Genomic DNA, 6,000 nt, shown 5'->3' with positions numbered 1-6,000 from the left:
GCTCCTCTCCCGCGGCGGTCGGAGCGCACCGCCCGCCCCCGCCGGGGCCAACAAGTTCCCGGTTCCACCCGGGCACCGAGAGCGGCGGCCCGGCCGCGGCTCTGCGGGGCGATGCCGCCGCCGCCGCCGCTGCTGCTGCCCGGAGAGCCGGGCCCTCCGCCTTCCCTCTCGGACCGAGAAGGGCTGAGGCCACCGAGCTGTCCCGGCCCCCGCTCGCCCCTGCCGGGTCTCACCCGGGCTGAGCCCCGCTCGGCCCGGGCAGCGGCCGCCCCGGCGCTCTCCGCGCTCCCAGGGGCTGCGCCCTTTGGAGATGATGCTGATTTAAAATAAGAGCTATCGGCGCGATTCAGTCCCGCTCAGCCATCACTTTTTCCCCTCCCTCGAAAGGACACGGGGTCCCTGAAGAAACAACCGGCCGCTGCTTTGAAAGAAATAAGCGATACCATTTCAGAGCTACTGTAGCGTAATGCATTCACTGGGGCAGTAGGAAAACCTTTTAAGAAAAATAGTTACAGATCCTGGAACTCCACCACATGTGACAACAAAGGCTGTTGTCTCAGTAGAAGGTCTTTGGCTAATTTTACCTACACAAAGTTTTACTGGCTGCAGGCTTTGGGAACGCCTTTGTGGAGCCTGGCACCGATCCTCAGGGCTGGCTAATTTGAAAGGCATTTGGAGGATCCCGGAGAAGTGGAAGGGATTCCCCGCTTATTTCTCGCATCACCTGAAAGTTCTCATCGCACAGAGTACGCGGGTGCTCCTCAGCTGACCGTCTGCGGCTCAACGCAATGAAGATTTTGTTGTGCTCAGATACTCTTTAAAAAAAAAAAAAAAAAAAAAAAGAAAATAAAAGAAAAAAAAACTAGAAGGGGGAAGTGGATAAAACTTCGAGCAAAATCCTTCTTTTTTTTTTTTTCTTTTTTCCACAGAAACTTCCTTCCCTGGCGGGTGTTTTAGTGTTGGCACACAGCGCTCGCACACAGAAGTTTATCCGTACGGAGCTTCCCATCTGCCAGCAGCTCACCTTGACCCGGCGGCGGGAAGGGAAGCGCTGCAGCCGCCCCCAAGGTGCGGGCGGAGCTCGGTACCGCCGGGGGGACGCGCACCGGGCCGGGCACAGCCAGCGCGGCCGCAGCCCCGGGCCGCCTCCTCCTCCTCTTCCTCCCCCTCCGCCGAGCTCTGACCCCGTGCGGGCCGCCAGGACACACGGACAGCCCCAGCGGGGCCCTAAATCCCGGAGCCGAATTTCCCCGCACGGACAGTGCGGGGATGCGGGCAGAGTGCGGGACCCGGCATCCCCCACTCGCAGCCGAGAAAACTCCCGGACGTGACTGCGGGCTGCTGTGCGGGCACAGGCCCCGAGCGCCCCACCGCTGTCCCGCAGCCCGGGGCGCCGCCGGACACTTGTCCCCTCCCGGTGGCCCTTGTCCCCTCCCGGTGGCCCTTGTCCCCTCCCGGTGGCCCTTGGCGAGCAGCAGCCGCGGGGCCGGAGCCGCAGCGCTTCGCTCCCCAGCCGGGCAGCGGGCTCTGCACCGCCCGGGTCAGGTGAAACGTGGAAACTAAGAAAATCTGACACCACCATTGATTCCCGCTCTTTGTTCTCCTCTGTACACAATGGAGAGAAAGGAATGTGACTTTAAAATTGCAATTAACCAGCTTTCTGTCACTGGGTATTTATTCCTATCAAATCTTTCTTTTTCGAAAAAGCGCTTCTAATTGTAAAAGAAAACAGACGATTTAAAAATACCTTGTATCCTTCTGTAATCAGAGTTGCTTAAATTATGACTGGATGTGCCTGAACAGTCATCTCATTTTCCCACAGATTTTGGTCGGGTCCAGAAAGAATGGCATTTTTTTTTTAATGTTTTAAAAGTATTAACTTCCTTTCAAACATTCTTTAACCTTTAATGTTTTGTAACTTGATGAAAAGGTCACTTTGTTCGGAGTGGATGCATCTGCTCCATAATTGTTCTAATATCAGGCAGAGCTCCATCCTAACACTACATTCTTTTATGAGGATTTTTTTTCCCTTAATATACTATTGTTAAGGTTACCATGAGTAATTGTTCTAAAGGCAAAGAGCTCCAGACCAAAGGATGCTCACACTTTATTTAATTTCACCAGCTTCAGATGTTTAGAGCTGTATTCAGCAGATGACATTAGCTGAGCTCTGAGAAGAATAACCTGAACCGTTTCACCTCTTCCCACTTGTGGGAGCCTGAGGGAGAACAGGAACAGAATAAATATCTGGATTTATAGACTGAGCTGCATGACAAAATAGCACAAAATACTGATTAATGCTACTTTGGACCAGCAGCAAGTTTGATCCAAGCATCTCAAAGTATTTTCCAAAGGGCTGTGACAGCAAGCTGAGACATGGGTGGGGGAAGACCTAAGAGCAGAGTGGAGACCCAGAGACCACTGGACATCAGCACCTCAAGACTCAGCCTCCAAAAGTGATAGGGTGGTAAAAACACTGCTCATCTACATTTTAGACTCTTTGCTGGGAAGGAAACAGAAGCTTTTCAGCATGTGTAAATCAATATTATCATTAGGAGCAATCATATTTTGAATCTGTAGATTTACCCAGTTTTGGTATAGAGAACCTCTGCTTATTCCTGTGTAAAAGATTCAAAGATGAACATGTTCATTGCCACCCAGAGGCTGAGAATGCCCACCTGAGGGGCAGCTTGTGGCCCCAGCTCTGTGGCCAAACCTCACTCCTCACTCTCAGCACTGTACCTGCTTTGCAAGAGCAGTGGTGATACCTGGCTGCATAGCAGAGATTGGAGCCAGAACCTTAAATTGATGCAATTAATCCCTCTAAAATACAGCAAGATTTTCTAATTCTTACAAAATTCAAACACCCAGAGAATATGTTTAATTAAAACTTGGCTATACTTTTTTTAAAAAAAGATTTTCTTAAAAACCAAAGAAATGGGCTAATTATATTGCTTAGTATTCTAATATGCACTTTTTTTTTTTTTAATAACACACTTTTCTAGCCAGGCCAGTCCCTTGAGGACCAGTTCCTCATTTATAAGGAGGTCCCCAATGGGAGTTAAAAAGAGGCTATTTTATAAGAAGAAAATATATTCTGAAAGAGGAGCCATACAAAGATAACCCTGCATCCCATATATCAGTATGGAATATGTATTCCAATGATGCAAATCTTCCCTTACAATAATTTGCTCGTTAGTGTTAGCAAAAGCCCAGATACTGATGTCTCTGTATTTGTTCTTCTATTTTTCATCACACTAATGCTTTTAACTAAAATTATTTCTTAAAATTTGCTTTATTTAATGAATTTAAAGGTCAATCCTCTTCCTTTCCATATGCAAATCCTATTAATAGTAGAGGTTTGATATTAATGGGAGTTAATAGAGTAGATACCCCCTTCACACAAGAAACCCCACAAGAGAACAAATTAACATCAAGATAATTTCAGTAAATTTGTTGCTTCTTTCTCCCCTTTGAGTAACCAAATATCAGGGCAACAGTACCTTGGGAACAGGAGTGACAGCCAGAGGAGAGATGAGATGTGAGAGGGCACACAGGGCCTCCCCAGCCTCCAAAGGCAGGGATGCAGGGAGGGACACAGCCCCCAGAAGCTGGAGCCCACCATCACCATCACCATCACCATCACCATCACCATCATCACCATTACCACCTCAGCAGCCTCTCACACCCACAGGAGCCAGGCAGGACACAAGGTACCAACACCAAGAAACCCTTCCCCATCCTCCTAAAGAGGGAACAGGCAACTTCTGCTCCCCTCAGTGCCCAACAGCCTCCACCTGTGAGACCACAGCAGCTACTCAGGGAAAAACAGGCACTGCTGGAGCTGATAAGGGAGTAAATTAAGTTACTGCCTCTGCCACCCTGTTTGGTCAGTTTGGGAGTTTAACTGTCTGGTCACTGGTTTTCTATCTATAGTTACTGTTCCAGGACTCAGTGAGGTTTAATAGTATTTTTTTTAACTACAGCTGTTGTTGTTAAAATAACAGCACTGATGTGCCTGAGGAGGTGGAGTTGGGGAAAGAGGAATAAACTCATTGCTTTCATCTGCAGTCCCTGTAGAAAAATGCTCCCAGTGCTGATGAGTGAGGAAAAGCCCTGTCTAGCCTAACTTTTGCCATAAAACTATCTGCACTGTTTCTCAAGCAGATGAATCCAAACACCAGACAGCAAAGCATCAGTAGCCCACAGCAGCTTCTTCCTTGATAAGAAATAAAGAATACCTGGTGCAGCCCCTGGCCTGGCCAGCCCAAGCATGGCTCCTGCAGATCAGCTTCTTTTTAATTACAGCAGGCTGGAGCAATGTGATTGAAAGATGTGGAGAAAGGGATGAATCATGGAATACAGAGTGGTGTTAATGTCCCTCTTACCAAAGGGCATTAACCCACTCCCTCCAAACACCAGGGAACTTTGCAAGGAAGCCCATCCTCAGTCCAGCCTCCTTCCTAGCTGTCACTCCTGAGCTGGAAAGGTTTTCCCATTACCTTTTCTTAGTCTGCACCTAGTGACTCCAATGTACTATACAATATCCCCTCCCAAAACTCATAAGACCTCAGTTGTTTTAGGGAAAACATTTTTGTTTCCTTAAATTGAATTTATTTTCCCACTGCTTACCCCAAAGGGATTATTTTTTTTTTCTTAATCCCTGAACCTGGAAGCTGTTTTTATCCTTTGAAAAAGGTTGTGTGTAAGAACTACAAACAGTCCCTGGGAGCAGTGGACAGACTCCTGCAATGCTCTTGGTCCATCCAGCCTCTGATGGGGTGAGCAAGGACCAACAGAGCTGCTGCTTCCATGGCTGGAGAGGTTGAACAAATAACTTCTGCTCTTCTTGGCCCTTGGGATGTTGGAAAGTCCCTGTGAAAGAGAGACTGTGGGCAGTGACAGCCCTTGTGACACACACACAGCCTCCATCTCTCAGAGATAGAGTTTCTGGCTCTTTGCAGACTAAAGCAGAAAGTGTCACACCAGGGTTTACATTAAGGTCACCTTTGCTTTCAGGGCCTTGATGTGGCCACAGATTTGCCAAGGGAAGGGCTGGAGGGTAGGAAGCACACTGAGATAAAAGGCATCACGTTTCTGAGGAAGCCAGGTCCCTGTTCACAGACCTGAGGTTGGATTTTAGCTGAGACACACTCACAGCTCCCCTTGGCTCCCTGGCAAATAGGAGAGCACAGAAGTGGGTCTGTGTTTGAAGTGTATGACAAAATAAAACTTACACTGCTTATGTTTTGGGGAGATGAATACTGATTGCTACAAACATTCTGTTTCCAGCCAAACAGCAAAATCCTGTAATTGTCCAGGTAAGTCACAGGCTGGAAGGGTTTGCATTTTTACAAAACATTAGGTATAAATTACTTCCACAAATGGAAGCCTGGACTCAACAGAGCAACACAGTTGTCTGTTATAGCAAATCTGGCATTCCCAGCTTCAAATCTGCTACAGGCATTCTGGATTTTAATTAATATATTGTTTCATATGTATGAGTATTTCATGGTGGTTTTTTTTTTTGTTTTGTTTGTTTTCACACACTGCATTTTTTAGCCTAAACAAAGTGTGTTCTCTGCATTGTTCTAAAAGCAATTGAATAAATATCAGCCAGTCTATAGATCTGGCCTCCTTTCCAGTGAGCAGCACAGCAGTCATGCTTCACAGGAAAGGGATAACATCCTCCAGTGCAGCTGATAAGAGCAACAATTTACAAAGGCAGAGATCCGTTCTGCAGTGAAAGCTTTATTACCATGACTCGATGTTACATCTCCAACACATAAGGGTTAATCATTGCAGCAGTTTGCAGCTGCTTTGTGCTCCCAGGGGAGCCATAGCAATAGACTCCTGCCTGTAAGACAAGGTCAGCCCCCTCTCCTGGGGTCAGCAGGCCACAGATAACACAACTCCCAAACTTCTGCTCTGGGCAGACACAGGTGCCAAACCCATTCTGTGGTCTGTTGTAGAGCATTTCTTGTGGTTTTGGTTCTCCTC

General features: G+C 47.6%; 1 long non-coding RNA gene across 1 annotated transcript in view; it reads right to left on the bottom strand.

Annotated features, from left to right (window-relative positions):
* The window catches only part of LOC143695092 (uncharacterized), a 54,768-nt gene continuing 48,768 nt past the window's right edge, over positions 1–6,000 (bottom strand). Inside the window, exon 11 of the long non-coding RNA XR_013184005.1 lies at positions 1–815. This is a non-coding gene — a long non-coding RNA (uncharacterized LOC143695092). The remainder of the gene's footprint in view (positions 816–6,000) is intronic.

Source organism: Agelaius phoeniceus, chromosome 12 (genome assembly GCF_051311805.1).
Source record: "Agelaius phoeniceus isolate bAgePho1 chromosome 12, bAgePho1.hap1, whole genome shotgun sequence".
In the NCBI taxonomy this organism is placed as follows: Eukaryota; Metazoa; Chordata; class Aves; order Passeriformes; family Icteridae; genus Agelaius; species Agelaius phoeniceus.
Note: the sequence above shows the minus strand (reverse complement) of the source record. Positions and strands in the feature narration are given on the sequence as shown.